The sequence below is a fragment of the Schistocerca piceifrons genome, chromosome 6 (assembly GCF_021461385.2).
Source record: "Schistocerca piceifrons isolate TAMUIC-IGC-003096 chromosome 6, iqSchPice1.1, whole genome shotgun sequence".
Classification (NCBI taxonomy): Eukaryota; Metazoa; Arthropoda; class Insecta; order Orthoptera; family Acrididae; genus Schistocerca; species Schistocerca piceifrons.
The window spans coordinates 571,811,635-571,832,377 of NC_060143.1; the positions used below are offsets into that span (position 1 = coordinate 571,811,635).

Sequence of the window (20,743 nt, forward strand, 5' to 3'; positions counted from 1 at the left end):
GGTGACAAGAGACCAAGTTCCTTTCACAATCATAAAATGTCTGCAACAGTCATGTCTCACCAACATTACACAACTTCTGACATGTCTTACTTTTCCACTATGAAGTGTGTCCACGACACAAGCCTGAAGGGTGATTGAGTGCCACACAAAATAAATGATATCAATTCAGCCAGGGCTAAAGCATGCCTCCAAGTACAACTGTCACACACAGTTGTCAGAGCTATTCCACCAAACTACCAGGATGTTTAAATTCGATGTCCGCAATATCAAGGACTATGAAAATGTGTTAGCAAATGGTTTAGGCCCCATGTATGGACTGATAGTTTCTATGAATAGACAGTTTGGGTATGTGATTCCAGTGACCAGCAGTACAGGCACTCTGTGCATACTCTTCCCCCTGAAACTTGACCTTGGCTGAAAACTCCCTTCATTAATTCTTAGCACCCGGCTTAATCTGAGTGAGGTGAGCTGTAACCTCCTTACCAGTGCACTGATCTTCTAACAGCACTGTTAGCAGAGGAAGAAATCTTCTAATACACAATGGCCCTCTACACTGGGGCACTATTATTTGAGATTCACTCCACCCCATTACTGACTCCCTGGAAATTCTTAATGTAGACGACATCATCGACTCGGTAATCATTAGGCTGGTGCTGCTGGTTGTAATGCATAGTTTCCTTCCTGTGGGCCTCCCGGATATTTCTCCTGGCCAGTCTCCAGTGACCAGCACCCTTTTGGGGATTCTTCCCTTCAGGCAATAGATTCTAGATTTCCCACAAGTTACACTGTGGCATTGCAATCAGATAACCTAGATGTAACTTGGCCAGAATTGATCCATGAGCCTCATGGCATGTGGTATGAAATGCCATGGTCAACCAGCACAGAGAACAGTCCCAATTACATTGATCCTTACTATGGTAGGTGATCACTGCAGATCTGAGATTGTAGTTCTAACAGATTAGCCAACAAGAGAAGCGGTACAAAACTGAATTGCGACTTCACACTTCTCTTACTACAGTTCACTTACTTGAAACATTTAGCCAATCCTCTTCTCTGAATATGCGGCTGCATCAATCTCCACAATTTCTACTCTGAAGAAATAATGCTGGTCAGAGGAACTAAAAAATGCTCTCTCTCTCACACACTAGAAATAACTTGGTACCATCATACTTTCAGTTCATTTCAGGTATATTTTCATTTCCACAAGTTTCATATAAGCATAAAAACTCTTACAAGTCAACTGTGTTGTTAACCATCAGATACTATTAACTATAATTACAATGTGGTGGGTTTAATAACCGACAGAAATTCAAAAACAGGTCTTGCTTCTAGCAAGTCTAACACTAAAATTAAGTAAGAGTCTCTAGACACATCATGTTTCAATTGTCTATAACAAGAACAATTATTCGACCACCAAGGAATAATACATAGTTACTCCTTGCACCCTCCACACAGGTGCTATGGTGCAAGCGGCAAATGCTTGTCAGCATTGCTCGTCTGATGCAACTCCTGTCCTCCCATGTTCAATGTCCATCCTGCACGCACAGACATATGTTGCACAATAAATAGGCTCTAAATGATTAATGGAAAATCTCATATAAAGATGTGAAACAAATACTAACAAAGAGATAGAGGGGCTGGGCAGTACTTACCTCAGCTCAGTACAGCCGATAGATGCACATAAAACAGAACCGAAAATTTACTTTCCTTACTTTCGGAACAAATGTTCCTTCATCGGGGAGGAGAGAGGGGAAACAAAGGGAAGAAGGGAAAGGAGATTCAGTTACTCACAACCCAGGTTATGAAGCAACAGGGAAAGGAAAATAGGGAGGATAGCAAGGATGGAGGCATGGTTGTCAGAGGGAAGCCAAAGATATTCTACTGTAAGTACTGTGCCAGCTTCAAACCAAAGAGGATGCATACAGAAGTAAAGAGGTATATAGTATAAAGATAAACACAACTATGTAGGATGAAAAGATGCGTGAATGGCTAAAGAGGAAACGGAAAGAGGATAAGACTGAAGAGTAAATGGGAGTGAGGTTGTTTAATGTAGGTTCAGTCCAGGGGGATGGCGGGATGAAAGGATGTGTTGGAGTGCAAGTTCCCATCTCCGCAGTTCAGAGGGACTGGTGTTGGGTGGGAGAAGCCAAATGGCACATACGGTGTAGCAGGTTCCTAGGTCCCTAGAATTATGCTGGAGGGCATGCTCCGCTACTGGGTATTGGGCATCTCCTAGGCGGACAGTTCGTCTGTGTCCGTTCATGCGCTCAGCCAGTTTAGTTGTTGTCATGCCGATGTAAAAGGCTGTGCAGTGCAGGCATGTCAGTTGATAAATGACATGTGTAGTTTCACACGTGGTCCTGCCTTGAATTGCGTATGTTTTACCAGTAGCGGGGCTGGAGTAGGTGGTTGTGGGGGGATGCATGGGGCAGGTTTTGCAGCGGGGTCGGTTACAGGGGTAGGAACTGCTGGATAGAGAAGGTAGTCTGGGAATATTGTAGGGTTTAACAAGGATGTTACGGAGGTTAGGGGGGCAACGAAAGGCAACTCTGAGTGGTGTGGGGAGAATTTTGTCAAGGGATGATCTCATTTCAGGGGTTGACTTGAGAAAGTCATATCCCTGGCAGAGTAATTTGTTGATGTTTTTTTTGTTTTTTTGATGTTTTTTTGTTTTTTTATGTTTTTTGTTTTTTTGTTTATCAACAAATTACTCTGCCAGGGATATGACTATACATGGAGACCACGTCGGCTGCTGTTGGCATTACAATCGAGACTACCACTGACTAGAGAGATGACTTAAATACTTAGCAGGCACAATCCTCTCACAACTTCTTCCAAAAACGTAGCGGGCACACTCCTCCAACAGCCGAGGACGACTTAATCACATACCAGGAACAGTTTTGGGTGCCGTTATCACACATCCGCACTAGTATGTTTCTCTAATGGTGGATAATAGGATAGTATAAGAAGTAGGGGGATAGTGTAAGAAGTAGGGGGATGGTGTATTAAGTTGGGGGAATTCGGTGCATAAAAATTTTATTGCAGAAGAAACACTGGAAACAACTAGGGATCCGACGGTCGTCACTCTGCCCATTAACACAGAATGTTAACATCCCTTGGAGGCAGATGTGACTCTGCCCAGATCCCATGGATCTGACATTAACCTCACTCGATTACTTACAGACCAATACTTCTTGTTAAATTTTGTGTGAAAGCCTCGCCACAACAAAATAATTATCACTTTACTAGGAAACACAACATTAGGCAAAGTTATTCTACTTTCTACTTTGGCATGGACAAGTTCGAATTCTTTCCATAAATTATGTATGCCTCTCCTAGTATCCTTAAGTCCCAAAGCTAAATTTTGAGAAATGTTGTCAGATGTTACCCTTGCAGCAACTTTTCTGTCTCTTATCTCTTCTACCTGTTCCTCCAGATTACTTATATTTACTATGTCTGAAATGGCTAGTTTCTCTTTAACATTTCATTCCACATCACCTACTTGGATGCTCAAGCCTACAATTTATGATTGGACCATAGGTATTAATTTATCCTGTTTGTCCAAACTCTCTTTTAAGGTGTGCAACCTATGCTTTACGGCATCAAATGTAACACTGCATATGCTTTGAAATGATCCTAACTTTTCACGAAGTTCAGTTTCTACATTATTATATTTATCTTCAATATCAAATTCTAGTTTTTTAGCTAAGTCCTGAAACTGGTTACTCTGTGTCTTGGTTTACATGGATAGTCAGGGAATTATTTAATTCATTCTTTAAATCAAATTGCAAACTCTCCATTTTATCATTTAAGACATTGAATGTAGCATTTAAAACTTCACCCTGTGCTTCTAGTTTTTCACTTAAAGTAGCACTTAGTTTCTTTCTGATAGCAGCTGAATCTGCCTTCTGTTCATCTAATCTAGCATTTAGTTGAGTATTTGCTGAGTCTAATTTAAGACTTAGTGCTTTAATTAAATTTGCTACCTCAGTCCAGTCTGGCATTTCTTTCTCACTGTCATGGCCATGGCTGGTTCTGATATTTGCCCAGTCTTTTGAGTATCATCCATATTCCCCTCACTTTTAGCTCTAGTGATCATTAAAATAAAGTCACCTCTGGGTATAATACCTATACTAACTGTCTATTATTGAACCGTGTCATTAACTTCACACTCAAATAATTATTGTCTTTCGCTCACCCTGCATAGAGTTTTAGGCTGCGTCAGTGAGCCAGTGTGGAATCAGCGCCAGTGAACAGCATGGGCACCGGTAGCATCGTAGGTTGGTTTCAGCGACAGCGCCATTGAAAGGATTTGTAGTCAGCACTGGTGAGCAGCAGCTGGTGCCATTGGCGTTGGTTGCTGGTTACAGGGTCCTCACCCCCGTGATGTGTGTGAGGGCTGTTTACTCTCCACACTGGATCGTCAAATAGATCTCGTCGTAACTCTTCTTAGTCTAAACTGTTGAGATTTTCCTTGCGTCTTTTCTTGTATGGTATTTATTAATTTTCGCCCCTTTTTTACTGTTTATGCAGAACCCAAGCTATGGCAACTCACAATATCTTTTTATCTCGATTTCGTTTCAAAATTCCTCTTTCTTCGAGTCCTGATCACGTCGGTTACCATGTTCTAACTGTTTTGGCAACAAGAGAGGCAGTGCAAAACTGGATTGCGAACTTCGCACTTCTCTTACTACAGTTGACTTACTTGAAATGTTTAGCTGATCCTCTTCTCTGAATATGTGGCTGCTTCTCCGAATAAATAATGCTGGTTAGAGGAACTAAGAAATGCTCTCTCTCTCTCTCTCTCTCACTAGAAATAACTCGGTACCCTCATACTTTCAGTTCAGTTCAGGTATATTTTCATTTCCACAAGTTTCATATAAGCATAAAAACCCTTGAAAATCAACTACATTGATAACCATCAGATACTATCAACTATAATTACAATGTAATGGGTTTAATAACCACCAGAAATTCAAAAACAGGTCTTGCTTCTAGCAAGTCTAACATTAAGATTAAGTAAGAGTCTCTAGACGCATCATGTTTCAATTGTCTATAACAATTACAATTAATTGACCACCAAGGAATAATGTGTAGTTACTCCTTGCACCCTCCATACAGCATACGGCAAACACTTGTCGGCGTTGCTCGTCTGACGCAACTCCTGTCCTCCCATGACCAACGTCCATCCTGCACACACAGACATGTTGCGCAGTAAATAGGCTCTCTCTCTCTCACATTTATCTTTAAAACATCACATGTTTCAGGCGGCAGAAGGTCGAGTGGTTCCAGACTTTATGTGGAAATTCTTGAATCACTGCACAGTGAAGGTGCTCAGTGTGAGAGGGTTTAGGATAGTATGGGATCATGGTAATGTGTTGGACTCTCATCCCTAAACAAAATTGTTCAAATCCATTGGCTGTAAAACAGCTCAAATTATTAGTAATGATGGGTTTTGGTGGTCCAAATGTACCAAATATCCTACTTAAATTCTGGGTGACTGCATGAGTTGTTGCTCCTCTGTTTGGTAACAACTATTTGAATCTGATACAGGCATCAATACAAACTAATATATATTTGTTCACGTCCACAGTTCTTGGCAGGGGACCCATGAAATCAGTACACATGCCCTGAAATGCCTTCTCAATGGGCTTTGAAGCCAAGTGCCCAACCTTGGTATTCTGAGCTGGTTTACTCAGAGCACATACCTGACAGTTGGCTACCCTCTTGCGAATCACTGTGTCCATTTTTGGCCATGAGGAAAACTCTTGGATCTTTTCCTGTGTTTTGTATGTCCCCAGATGCCCTGCCCCCTCCTCCATCCGACACTGGGGATTCATGGAAATATTTAACAACAGCGGGACCAGTTCCTCAGGTGCTACAGCCTTAGGTTGTCCCTCATTATGCACCTTACAACACAACACATAATCTTTCATTTAAAAAGGTCAACATGCTCAGTATCCACAATCCTCTGCTAGATGACCCTCACAAATTCAGCCCAATCTTGAAAGTTTCAAATATCTCTAAACAAACCAGGGATCTGAGTTGGGATAGAACTAAATTTGACCTGCCTGTTTCTGTTCATCCTCTGGAGGATGTGATAGACTATCATCACCCTGTTCATACATGCAACTTAAGCCATTGGCCAACACATTCAGCCCTTGATATTGTGGACCTCAAATCTAAATGCCACCAGTGCACAAGGAGCTCTGTTAGAGTCACATGAATTCCAATCAGTTGCAAACATAGTGACTGGCTTGAATTGTTCATCTAAAGGTATCTGGCTGTAAGCTTGGCTTTGATCTAATGTGGTAAAAACCTGAGCCCCTCGGAACCACCCAAAGCACAAATGAAGGTCTGGCGGAGGTACCGTAGCGACTTTAACTACACCTTTTTATTTAATTCCCAATAATCCACTACTGGCCAATATTATCTACTCAATTTAGGCACCAGAAATATTGACACTATGGTGGGTGACATAGAGGGATGAATGACACCTTGATCGACCATTTTCTTAATTTTTTTCTTGTAATATATTCATCATAGGCACAGGTAACCTATACGGTGTCATCTTAACTGGCACATGGTCCACTAGCTCAATGTCATACTCAAGCATTCGGGTGACCCCAGTTTCTTTGTTAGCACATCCGGAAATTGAGAATGAAGAGCTTCGATTTTGTTCTTAACAAATGATTCAAATGGTTTAATTTATCATTACATGTATCTGACTCCTCTTCAACTGTCCTGCTCTCCTGGGACTTCTCCTTACCAGTTACCATGGCAACACATTCACCATGCTGGCAGAACTTGAACAGAGTTCCTGGTTTAAATTTGAAATAAAAGCTCCTCCAATCCCAATACGGAATTATGCCCACCTTTTCAATGAAGTCAGCTCTAAGTATGCAAGATAAGGCCAGATTTTTAACAATCTTCATATTAATTTTCCACTCAATATCTCCCAAGGCTACCTTAATCAGCAAACTACCTTTAACCATTAAACTTGATTTATCCACCATCATAAACAACCCCTTTTACAATGACAATTCTTCCCACTTACATTTACCTTGCTGTTGGGTGAACCAGACATAATCAGTCACTGAGATGGTACTCCCTAAATCCAAGAGTGCACAAACTAGCTCATTACATACAACAATACACACAAAGGTCAGTTGTTTATTCGACACATCCCTAATTGCACATATTAGTTTATCCTGTCAGTGATACAATAATTGTCATAACACAAAGTTGCAAACGTCTTCCCATTACAACCCTTCTTCACATGATCAGGAGTATTACAATTCCAAAATTTCAATTTTGAGCTTTCCCCTCTCACAAATTCTGTTCCTCAGTACCTACTGATTGTATCCTGACCTGGATGGTATTTTCCTCAGCACTCACTTTCTTGCTCACAAAATTCTTCCCCTCCCATTTCTGTCTATGGTAGTCTAGATACTCCTAGCTTGAATCTGTCTGATCAGATCCTCTAACTGTAAAAATGTCCTAGATACATGACAGAATACCACCCTTTTCCTACTTTCAGTGTTTAATCCTTCTAATAAGAATGTTACGACCTGTTCGTCTGTGTGATCCAGAACCAGTGCCAATATGCTTCTCGTAATTTGGGCAACATATTCCACTAATGGTACATTAGAATCCTGCTCATTTTCATACTGCCAATAAACTATTTCACTCAAAGCTCAGGGAGGAATGAGCCTAATTATTCAGTGCCTACACTCTTGCTGAGTATTCTTATGTTGTAAGGCTGGCAAAATCTCCTTGCACTGCCTAACTTCCACAGTTAATGGCAATTAATCTTAAGGCACCAATTTCAATTAGTTCAATGACCAAAGCCTTATGTTGAAATTCTAATGAAAAATACAAAAGCTTCAGGATTGAATACGCCAACTCAAGCGGCATGCTAGAGCACTGCTTTAAAATACCTTGCAACAGATTTTGCAACTTGGTAAAAATAATATTCAGGACCATTCCCTTCATGTCCACACTGTATGCCCCTAAATTATTGACAGGATGTGCATTCTGCACATCCATTTTATTAACATTCTTGTACAACCATTCCCAAATATTATCAGTATAATTCTGTAGATCCTTGGCCTGTCCTGGATCAACACCAACCAAGTCATTCATTCTATCAAGAAAATGATTGAATCGGGCCTGTAACCTACAAACCTGACTAGTCATACAATGCTCTGAGTCCAGGATAATTTCGACGATCTCTACCAACGCTTCACAAACAGCAGGAGAGGCCAACTTTAGCTCACTGGGTGCTGTCACTTTGTGTGCCGCTGGAAGATGATAGTGCTTATGTATTTGTTCAATCAATTCCTGTACCGTACACTTGGGTTCAAGCTCCTGTTGCTCCAGTTCATAAAAAAGTTCACTTCACCTCAGACAAGCCACGCATTCTGGAAAATACAAAGTAATTAACAGCCACAACTTAATCTTAATATCTGCCCATCCCTGGTGCTCAATCGATCAAGCTCGTTCTGCTACCAAATTTGTAACAGGAAGATGGACGTAAAGCTGTGGAGTAACTGACTGAGCATGACTTGGAATACAGTTTTGAAACACACTTATTAAGCTGACCAAGTTGAGATAATTTTAAGAAAACCACAATAAACTACATTTTGTAAATACAGACTAGACTCGAACAGACTGATGCATCAGAACGAATACTTGAGCTGTTGTAAAACACAAACTAACAACCTTTAATATAGCAGATCCAAATGAACTGTCAACATTCTAATGGTTTCTGATGACACAAGACAGTGTGGTACTGGGGTGCAAGACTCACACGCCTCTCACAGTTGATTTACGTATTGTGTGCAGCCGATCTTCTTCTTGGGTCAGATGGCTGCGTCGATCTTCACAAACTCTTCTTCTCCAAAGACTATAACTGGTTAAAGGAATTTCAAAATAGATTCCTTTTCTACTCTTGAAATGGTTCTGTACTCTTACGATACTTTTTGCTCAACTCTGTTGTATTTTCATCTCCACAATAAAACAACTTCACAAGTTTCACACAGCATTCAACTCTCGCAAGTCAACCCTGTCTTGGACCATCAGATACCATCCGCCACACACCATTGGGTGGCTTGCGGAGTATAAATGTAGATGTAGATACTAACAGATACAATTACAGTATGTTTGGTTCAATAACCACTATAAAACCAGTTCTTGCTTCTAGCAAGTCCAACGCCAGAAAATCAAATGTAAGTGTCTTGAGTTCAATACATAATTCATTTGTTCACAACAAATACAGTCACTACACTATCAAGAAATAAAGCATGCTTGCTTCTTGCACTGGACATACAGCTTCTATGGCGCGAGCGGCAAACACTTGTCCATGCCGATCGACCGTCACTATTGCGGTATTCTCGCAATACACGTCCATCCTGCACACACAGAAATGAGCGGCGAGGCAGACACACCTCCACTCTCTCACCCTCGTATTTAAAATATCGAGTGTTCGAGATGGTGGAAAGTCAAGTGTCTCTAGAACTTACACCCAAATTCCTGAGGCACTACTCAAACCACTACTCAAAAATGGTAAAAAGGATGAAGTGGCTAACTACAGGCCCGTTGCTCTACTATCTGTATTCTCAAAAATCATAGAAAAAATTTTTCAAAGAAGAGTAGTAGATTTTTTGGAAGAGCACAAAATACTATCCACAGCACAACATGGTTTCAGGAAAGGCCAATCAACTGATACAGCAATTTTTGAACTATTATGTGAAGTACTTCAGAGACTAGATTATTTATTTATTTATTTTTTCTATGCATCCGTAGACAATATAGATTGTATAGATGTTGGCAACAAGTACATATATATGATACAGACACAAGGGTATATGAAAGTACAATTGCATTACCTAAATGTAAACTTCAATTATTTGTCTTACTGTGTTTCATGATTATATCTGATGTACCACTCTGGTATTGAACATACCAAAGAAAGCCTGTAGTTACAGTGCTTAATCAGTCACATTGTTGACAAAATTTTACCTACTTTCCAGGTAATCTTTGGCAGAATAAAGACACTTTTCTAACAAATAACTTTTTAGGCTATGTCTGAAAGTACGTATTTCGCTTCTATCTTTTATATTCTGTGCAAGTTAGATGAATAGTTTAAGCCCATTGTATAGTACACTATTCTGTGTTTCTGTTTTGTTTTTTCTGCTCAGATGTAGGTGGTGACTTGATCTGGTTTCATGTTCATGTAGGGAACTGTTCGTTGGGTACTGATTGATGTTTTTCTTTATGTGAATCACTGTTTGAAAAATGTATTCACAGGGAACAGTCAAGATTCCCATAGATTTAAACAACTTGGTGCAGTGCATTCTCTTGTTACTATTTGTCATAATTCAGATGGCTCTTTTTTGTAGTTTGGAGATTGTTTGCATATTCTGAGTATTTGTTCCCCAAAAGATTATTCCATAACAAATGATTGAGTGCATATATGCAAAGTAAGTTGCTCTAGCGGATGCATTACTACACATCGATTTTATTATTCTAAGGGCGTAGCACGCTGATGCTATCCACTTTCCAAGGGCATTAATATGTTCAGTCCATTTTAGTTGAGTGTCAATATGCATCCCCAGAAATTCTGTTTTTGAGACACATTCTATGTTTTCATCTTTCACTTTTATAGAGTTACCATTGGATTTTTTATTGGTGTGGAAGCTGATACTATTGGTTTTGTTTACATTTAAAGTGAATTTGTTGTTATCTATCCAGTTGCACATTTTCTTAAGTGTTTCTTCAGCTTTATTGTTTAGTACGTTTTGTGATGCATCAGTGATCAGGATGTCACTGTTGTTGGCAAACAGTACCATTTCACCAAGTTTAACACTCTTCAGTAAATCGTTGATATATATCAGAAAGGGTATTGGACCAAGCACACTTCCTTGAGGGGCTCCAATGATAATATACCCTGGATCAGAGACGTATTTTCTAGCGTGATTGTTGTTAGTTTGAGAGATTTCTACCCGTTGCACCCTGTTTGTCAGGTATGAGTGAAACCATGTGTTTGCTACTCCTCTTATGCTGAGTGCATCCAGTTTGTTTAGCAGGATTGTGTGGTCAACTGTATCAATAGCTTTGGTGAAGTCTAGGAAGATGCCTGTTACCTGGTTCCCTTTATCTAGTTCTTCAAGAACTATGTTTGTAAATTGAGCTATAGCTGTCTGTGTACTTTTGTTAGGCCTGAAACCAAACTGCTCTTTGTACAAAGATTGTACTTTGTTAGATATTTCATTAGTCTTTTTTTCATTATGGTTTCTATTACTTTTGAAAAGGATGACAGTAAAGAGATAGGTCTGTAGTTTTCTATATTTTCTGGGTCACTTTTCTTAAGTATGGGTAAAACCTTTGCATATTTTAGTGCTTCTGGGAAGTTACCTGTGATGAATGATTCATTTATGATGTGTGTTAAAGGCTCATTGAGACTTTCTATACTGTCCTTCAGCAGGCACATAGGCACTTCATCTATACCCATTGCAGTTTTATTTTTCAGGTTCCGAACAATGTTGGTTATTTCTTCTGTGGTGGTGGGTTGCAGCATCATTGTGTTTGTAATTTAGTGATTGTACATGCTGTTTTCTGTCAAATTTTTGTTGTAGTTTGGTGGCTATATTGCTGAGATATTGATTGACAAAGTTTGCTGCTTTTTTTAGGCTCTTGTATTATAACTCCGTTGTGACGTAAGAGGATGTTTTCCTGTTTAGCTTTTTTTTTATTTATCTCCTGTTTGGTGACATTCCAGGTTGCTTTTATCTTGTTTTCTGCTTTATCTATAATTTTATCATTACGAGACTTCTTTGCTGTTAGTAGCACTTTTCTATATATTCTTTTGTAGGTGCAGTAGTATTCTTAAGATGGGTGATCATTTGGGTTTTTTATGTTACTGAAGTGCTTGAGGGTAAGGGAGGATTTCCTTATCCCACTGGTCACCCAGTTGGTTCTATTTAGAGGTTTGATGACTCTAAGTACTTTTGGGAACACTTCTTCAAATCTAAATTTAAATATTAATAGAAACTTTACAAACTTTTTATCTATACCGGCCTCCATGTAGACTTCATCCCAGGTTTCTTTGTTAATCTGCATGGCAAATTCTGATCTTTTTGATTTAAAAAAAAAAACTCTTCTATGTGTGAGTATTTTAGTTTTGTTTTCTGTAGAGATTTGTAATTTTAAGATCTGACAGAAATGGTCTGAAAGTCCAAGGTTATCTACAATAATGTCACAGTTTCTTTTCTCCAGGCCCATTAGGACATGATCAATGATTGAAGCTGATAGCTTTGTTACCCTTGTGGCAGTGTTAACTAGTGTGATATTTTATAGCTGTACATGAGATTCAAGAATGTGTTGCAGTACCCATCTGGATGCAATGTGTTAATGTTTAAATCTCCACAAATGAGAATTTTGCCCTTGGGCTTAGAAACTGTGTTGCAGTACCCATCTGGATGCAATGTGTTAATGTTTAAATCTCCACAAATGAGAATTTTGCCCTTGGGCTTAGAAACCAAGTCCAACACTTGGGTTAGTTTTGCAAGGAAGATATCCATGTCTCCACTTGGAGAACGGTAAATACACAAAATAGTAAGACTTGGGAACTTATATAGCTTGCTTATTTCTACAGCTGATCTCTCTGCATGTTTTTCTTCACTCAACAGAATAACATCATTTCTAACATTATACAGAATCCCTTCCTTTACATATATGCATGATCCCCCACCTCTCAAAGTTGTTCTGCTATAATGGCAAGCTAGATCATATGAGTTCAAAGCTACAAGTGTAATTTCAGACTTCCTACACCAATGTTCTGTTAGGCAAACAAGTGAACAATCAGAAGTCTGTAGCTCCACTTCTAGTTGTTGTATTTTGTTTCTTATGGACTGGATGTTTTGATGGAGAACTGAGAAATGCTGAGAACTGCTTACCTTGGAGACATCACGTTTTTCTTGCTTTCGCTTAAAAAATCATGTGACTGAAGACGAGCTAAGGTTACCTTGTCATTCACTTCACTTATCAGTGTTGATATGCTTGGCTCTTCGTTTATTCTCACATGTTTTGCTGGTGCAGATGACGGTTTTACAGCTTCTTTTTCTTTTAGAATTGCTTCCATAGTTCTTGTCGATTTTGCCATTGTCTTTGTAGCTATTATCATTGTTTTGAAGCTATTTTTGCGGTTTTTTTTATTACCATGGATATCAGTTTAGCCGAATATTCTTTTCCCAGGGCAAAAATGTCATTGGAATAAGGCTTTTGATATCATAGATCACACAAAACTATTGCCTAAGTTTGACAATATGGGGATTAGAGGAACAACTAACAACTTGATAAAGTCATACCCAAGCAGTCAAAAACAGTGGTTGTAGTGCAACATCAAAATTTCATCAAACTCACTCAACACTATTCAAACTATGAAACCATTAAATATGGAGTGCCACAAGATTCAGTTCTGGGACCTCTTCTATTTCTGTTATATGTGAATGACCTAAACAAATTCTGCGGGAATGTCATCCAGTTTGCTGACGATACTAGTGTGCTAGTGAGTGGGAAAGAAATGGAAATGCTTCAGCAGTCTACAACAGAGACACTGAACAATGTTGAAAACTGGTTCAGTCACAACAAATTGGTAATAAATGCAAGTAAGACAGTGGCACTAAATTTCTATAATGTGAAAAAAGGAGAGCAAACTGTTCAGATTCAGATATCTGACAAAGACCTTAGAATGTAGACAACATTAAGTTCTTAGGAGTATGGCTCCAAGATAATCTTAAATGGGGGTCACATAGTGAAAAAGTTTGTAAGAAATTAAGCACTACATGCTACTTAATGAGAATATTAGAGGTATGCCACAACAAAGATTCTCTGAAAACTGTGTATTATGTCTATATATACTCACAACTGAAATATGGAATTATTTTCTGGGGTAACTCTTCTGTTAGCCAAAAGCTCTTTAGGCTACAAAAAAGAATTATAAGAATAATGGAAGGTGCAAAACGGAACAAAACCTGTAGACCACTCTTTAAAAAGCTAGAAATCCTCCCACTTCCATGTATGTGTGTAAGATAACTGTGTTTGTGAAAAAATATTCAGTGGAAAATCCCACTCTCTTCCAGAAAAATGAAAATGTCCACTCCTATAACACCAGGCAAAAAGGAGACTTTCATCTATAACCCACCAACACCATACCAAATAAAAAAGGACCGCTGTATTATGGGAAAGTTATTTATAATAAACTTCCCACACAAATTAAATCAATAAATGACCTGGAAAATTTCAAGTCAACTCCTAAGGCATATTTGACTCATCACTGCTTCTACAGCCTCCACGAGTTCCTTCAGAAAGTTCACTAACAATATGTGTCTTTGCCTTAGTGATGTATCATATAAATGTTACTAGAACTTTAATGATTTACCATGTAAATGTTACTGTAATATAAATATTAATTGCCAGTACAGTACATGCTCTTTCTGCTTTAAAATATATACTCTAATCTCTACAATATTTGCTCTGTATATTGTAATTCAGTGATCATTTAATGTAGAAATAATGACATTAATGCAAATTTAATATTATATTTTGTTATATATTGACTTGTCCTACATTGGAATGTATTATTTGTGTACTATATGATTACCAGGACCAATAAAACTCAACTCAATTCTACTCTACTCTAATACAGAAGTGTGTCACCTTTATTATTTTACTTTAGTAATGGATTTTTAAATGAATATGGTACTTTTGAATTTCCATGTTATTTCCTTATATGTTTCTTTCCCTTAATAATGCGAACTTATTTAGAAATAGTTTTCTGAATCTTTCAGAAAATATCCACCTATGCACTTTTCTGTTCCTTGGCATTACACATGTATTATGTGAACACTTGTATCATTATAAACTCACTGCCATAATCATTTTAACCATATATCATCTCATCTCCATTTTTGACTTGTCCTATATCATCATGTGCTTTTCTGCACACAATCTATGATCTACAGGATTAATAAAATTACAATTACACTTGCCAGTCCCAAGAACTGTGGGTGTTATCTCAAGGTCAGGCCTCCACAAATGCACAGATGGGGACTGCAGGTACGAAGAATCCACGGGAAACATCTGTGGCCTATTGGGAAAATCTGCTTGTACATGGCCAGCTAATGTGGAGGTAGGCCGTAACTTCAACCAGAGCACTTGCATCTCACAAGGCTTTCTGTAACACTGGGGGCATTCCTCTTGGACATGATCCCTGTTTGTCCACTTGCTCATGTTTCAATTCATCTTCAAAAGTGTAACAGCTTTTTCTTGCTGCAGGAGCATTGTCAACAAACAATTTTCTGTCCTCAGACCCATGGCAGGTCTTATGGTGTTCAGGTTATAGAAAGTGGTGACACAAGTCAAGGTGAAATTCAATGCTGAATGATGACATTTGAGGGCATCAGGGCCCACAAGACGTCAAGAGTTCCAGGTGAATTTCACACTATGCAGCAAATCTTTCACTCTCAGCAACATGGGGAAGATGGACCCCATCAGCCATGTAGAAGGAGGTAAGCACTCCAAGGTAGTTTTTCCGGTCAGGAAGACAGAGGACATTTGTCTTTTTCATCAGTACTCAGTAAGTGAAGCACTACAATCATTAAGTGACACACAGACTTTGAGGTTGCCCATGTAACAGAAGATCTAGGGTCAATGAGTGTGAAAAGAGTTTAAGGAAAGGAAAAGCACCCTCTGGAGCTGGTATTTGAACCCAGGGGACATGTTTGGAGGAAGGTTCTCATCTTGCATTGTTCTGTATTTGTGTAGCGCCTCACAGTCTAACGGTTTCTTAAACCAGCTCTAGAGCGTGTTTTTATTCTTATACAGTGTTCTTTATAAACTTACTGACACTAATGGAGTTTTATTGTTGATGATTGCATTGTTTTTAGCCCACTGTTTTTGTGATGTATTATGCTGTTAAAAGGGTATTCCAGTGATTCTATAAAACCCAAGCATGGAGAACAGGAACGGCAAGTGAGCTGGAAAACCTCACCAACAGGCTGGTGCTTCAAAGTGACTGCCGTACTTTGGCATTCTCAACTGCAGCTTGATTTAAGCTACCCTTTTGCTTTCTAATGTCAAGTTTTGGCACTCATTTTTGACACTTGCTATTGATTTTGCAGTACAGAGGGAGGACTGGCACGGTATGCCCTGCTTTCCTGGTTTTTATTCTTCTTCCTTCCTCTTTATATGAGGGGGTTGGTTTCATTAACCCCTTCTTTATCGTGAACACATACTGAAACTGGATATACCCATCTGTTGACGACCACTGTTCTTGCCTTGGCAGTATCACATAGCTGATGTCATCATCTTATTGGGATATTTGATTGTCTTTAGAGTGCTGGTACTTCCAGATCATGCTCCCTATAAAATGGCAAGATAACTGTGGGTGAAGAAGACATTCCCTTGATGCTTGATGACATGGCAGTGACTGGTGAATATTGCAGTTGACAGCCAATTGTTGTCCTCCGAACAACCATGGCCCAGTGCCAAGTAAACCACTACCACTATGCTGTGTCAGCTGACAGTTGTATTTCAAAGTACCTGATCCAGGATAATGTTACAAGGGCGGAAATATTATGGCCTTTGCAGGCTATCAAAAACCATCTGTCATTTACTACTACAGGTAAGCAGAATCCTTTATTTCTGGTAATGTAGCTGGTAACATGAAGCTTGGGTGGACCAAGACATCATACGGTATCATTTATAGGTTAGCTCTGAACTTCGGGAAAAATGTTCTTGCAGATCATGAAGGGTACATTCTCTTTATTTTATGCCCCCAGGGGCTTGGCATCCATTTGCTGGGTATGGGCTTGGTGACCCTGGGATTCCTGAGCTGGGGACTGGTAAGCGCCGCCAGTCTCCTGTCACCGTATGCTCTGGGCATGCTTCAGTGACCATCGTGCGGTGCAGCAGTGAAACGTTGTGTGTCTCAGGGAATAGGGATCTCAGCTTGACCACCTGGATTGCAAGGATAGAATAAACCTCTATAAAAAACCCTTCAATCTCAAGGTGTGCTGCGTGCTGATGAGATGCATGGCTGTTGAGGTGGAACAGTCATTAGAGGGCAACCTCTGGGGAACCTGCCGCACCTCAGTTGTATAAGGCTTACCTAGGCATGTGGGGCTCTATCTAGGTGGACTTCTAGTTCCCTAGCTGCTTGTGGGACTGAGATGGATCCTTCAAAATCTTTTCCTCCTCCCAGCAAAAAGGGTGGACTGCTGGTAGGTTCCAACACCCAATCCAACAAGAGGGCACATATAGCCAGTCCTCCTGACTCAGGAGTGAAATCTGAGAGTATCATGACAAGTAACAGAACACATGCTGGTGGTCAGAATGTGCTTTTAATTGTTAAAAGGAAAGAGGGCAGCTTCGAGAAAATTCCCCCTTTCTGTATTCACAAAGGGCTCGAGGGCATTGCTGGCAGTTTCAAATCTGTTAAGCAATTGCATAATGGGCTGCTGTTGGTGAAAATTGGAAGTTCCCAACAAGCTAAGAATCTACAAAATGCACAATCCCTTGGGGAACATGCCATCTAAACTGAGCTGCACACCACCTTGAATTACAGCAAAGGTGTTGTGATGTGCAGGGATCTGCTGGACATTCCCAAAGAGGAACTGAAAGATGAGTGTCTTCTAGCAGGAATAGCTGATGTGCAAAATATCATGAAGAGGGTGGATGGGGTTCTTGTTAAGTCAGACTCCTTTATCCTGACGTTTAATAGCACAAAAATCCCTGAGCATATTAAGGCAGGTTTCCTTCGCTTAAGTGTGTGGCCTTATGTACCCAACCCAATGCGGTGTTTCAAATGCCAGCGCTTTGGGCATACTACTCTTGGGTGTCATGGAGAGGCTACTTGTGGCAAGTATGGTAAGGCCGCCCATGAAGGTGTCCATTGTTTGTCTCCATTGAAGTGTGTAAATTGCTCTAGACCTCACCCCATCCGGAGTCGAGACTGCAGTGTGTATCTGGAAGAACGGAAGATACAGGAGCTTAAGACTATTAAGCACATCCCATATACCGAGGCAAAAAAGCTCTATAAAGCCAGGCTACCCGCGTGTTTTGCTACCTCCTTCAATTTCAGTTGTTAAACAGCCCACACAGAAAGCTGACGCCCTTACACAAATGGAGGCTGCTAGTGTCGGCACTAGTACCTGCATGTGTCCATGCACTTGTGCTGCTGCAGTCATTTCTAAGCCTGTCCATCCCCTGAGAACTTCAGAAAAAGCTGTGGTTGCTGACACTGTACGGCTCCCTGTCCCTCCAAAGGTTCCGTCTGGTGCATTGTCCAGTGTTGCCACATCCACAACCACAGTTGTGGCTGCAAAGTCCTCCCTGGGGGAAATAATACAAGGCAAAACGTCAAACAACAGTGGAATTGGGCAGAAAACAGCCTGATGATGTTGACCTTGACCTCTCTGACATCTCTGTTGAGTCTTCTTTAGAGGCTATGGAGCTTGACGTCGGATTGGGGCAACCATCTCACTACAAAACTGAGGCTCCACCCATTGTGGGTTCCCTTCCCAGTTAGAGAGTCAGGATGAAAGTACTACCCCCCTGATAGATGGCTTCCATTATACAGTGGAACATGAATGGATTCAGGACGCACAAGGAGGAACTGATACTCCTACTGCAGCAACGCCCTATGTGCTTGGGTTTGTGGGAAACACATTTCAAAGCATATGATGCCCCCGCACTATGGGGTTATATCCTACATCACAAGGATGACCTGACTTGGGAAAGAGCCAAAGGAGCGGTTGCTGTGTTTGTGAATAATGGGCACCACTCCTCTGTTCTTCCCCTGGATACTGACCTGCAAGCAGTTGCAGTTGAAATTTCTGCACGTCAGAGGCTTACAGTTTGTTCTCTTTATTTACCTCCATTAGATGCAGTAGACTCTGAGGCTCTCACAGATCTTATCACACAAATCCCCTGACCATTTCTCCTCCTGGGTGACTTCAATGTCCACCATGTCATGTGGGGCTCAAAGTCTACTTGCCCTTGGGGTCGAGTTTTGGAGAGCCTCTTGACATCTCGAGAGCTGTGCATCCTAAACACTGGTGCTCCAACTCATTTCTGCACTGCTACTGGGTCATTCTCAGCCATCAACCTATCTTTCTGCTCTCCAGCCCTCGCAGACTCTGTTCACTGGGAGCTCACTGACAACCTTCATTCCAGCGACCACTTCCCGATCTGCCTTCAGCTACTCAATGGTGTGTTGCTGGAACAGAAGCCACCAACATGAATGACTGGCAAGGCTAACTGGATGCTGTTTGGCCTGTTGGCTGTGTTTCAACATTGTGACAGCATCCAGGAATGGGTAGATCACATCACATATGTGATCCATCATGCTGATGATCTATCCATACCACAATCTTTCAGCCCTCTTCAGAAGTGGCCTGTCTCTTGGTGGTGAGAAGAGTGCCATTTAGCTATCCAGGACAGGTGTGCGGCTCTTCAATGGTTTAAATGCCGTTCAACAGTGGACAATCTCACAAACTTTCGAGTCACGAGAGCCAAGGCTCGCCGTGTCATTAAAGAGAGCAAAAAGCAGTCATGGCATGAGTTTCTGAACTCCATCAATCGTTCCACTTGTTCCTCAAAAGTATGGGAAGCCATACAGAGGATTTCTGGTAAACACAGCCGTTTACTGATAGCTGCAGTGCTGAACCAACAGTGCCTCCAAACAATACCTAGAGACATTGTTCAGACACTGGCCAAGCATTTTGTACAAACTACTGCCAATGCAAGCCAAGATCCAGTGTTTTGTCACTACCGTGTGACTGTCGAGAGGGAAATGTTGAACAGTTCTGAGGCCTACAACTCGCCTTTCTCCATGTGGGACCTTGAATCGGCACTGACTGAGACTTCTGACATTGCACCCAGTCACGACCACATCTGGTGCTGCATGTTTTGACATCTGCCAGCGGCATCAAAGGAAATCCTCCTCAAAGGTTTTAATCTAATATGGCAGATAGACATCTTCCCCCACTCATGGAGGTAGGCAATTCTCATCCCTCTCCTCAAAACAGGAAAGGGCCACACATGTCTGAGTAGTTATTGGAGTATCGCCTTGACAAGCTGTGTAGGAAAGACCCTGGAACAGATGGTTAACTGTCGTCTGGTCTGACTGTTAGAGACCAGGCAACTCTTTAGCCACTCTCAGTGTGGATTCTGAAAATTTCCGTCCACAGTCAACAACCTGACCCTCCTAGAGGTGGCTATTCAGCAGGCTTTTCTCCATAAGCATCACTGCATTGGCATATTCTTTGACATCAGTAAGGCATCGATACTACTTGGAGACACTGTATTCTCGCACAACTGCATCAGTGGTGCTTTCATGGCCACCTCCCCATTTTCATTCGGTCTTTCCTGTCTCAGCGGTTTTTTCAAACCTGAGTTGGTGGCACACTGTCTGATTGATTTGAGCAGGAGAATGGTGGCCCCAGGACAGTGTTTTAAGTGTTACCCTCTTTTCCATAGCCATCAACAGCATAACATCTACAGTAAGGAGTCAAGTACAGTGCTCCTTATTTGTGCACGACTTTGCTGTTTTCTGTTCCTTCTCCAGTGTTGCTATGGTGAGCTGTCAGTTGCAGCTTACAGTGCTGTGGTTAGAGGAGTGGGCAGTTTTCTGCCTATAAGTGTGTGTGTGTGTGTGTGTGTGTGTGTGTGTGTGTGT

General features: G+C 40.8%; 1 protein-coding gene across 1 annotated transcript in view; it reads right to left on the bottom strand.

The window, feature by feature from the left end:
- Positions 1-5,044: 5,044 nt before the first annotated feature.
- Positions 5,045-20,743, bottom strand: part of LOC124802772 (origin recognition complex subunit 6) — a 139,463-nt gene continuing 123,764 nt past the window's right edge. The window contains exon 7 of the transcript XR_007017155.1: positions 5,045-5,190. The gene's annotated coding sequence lies outside the window, so the exon portion shown is untranslated. The remainder of the gene's footprint in view (positions 5,191-20,743) is intronic.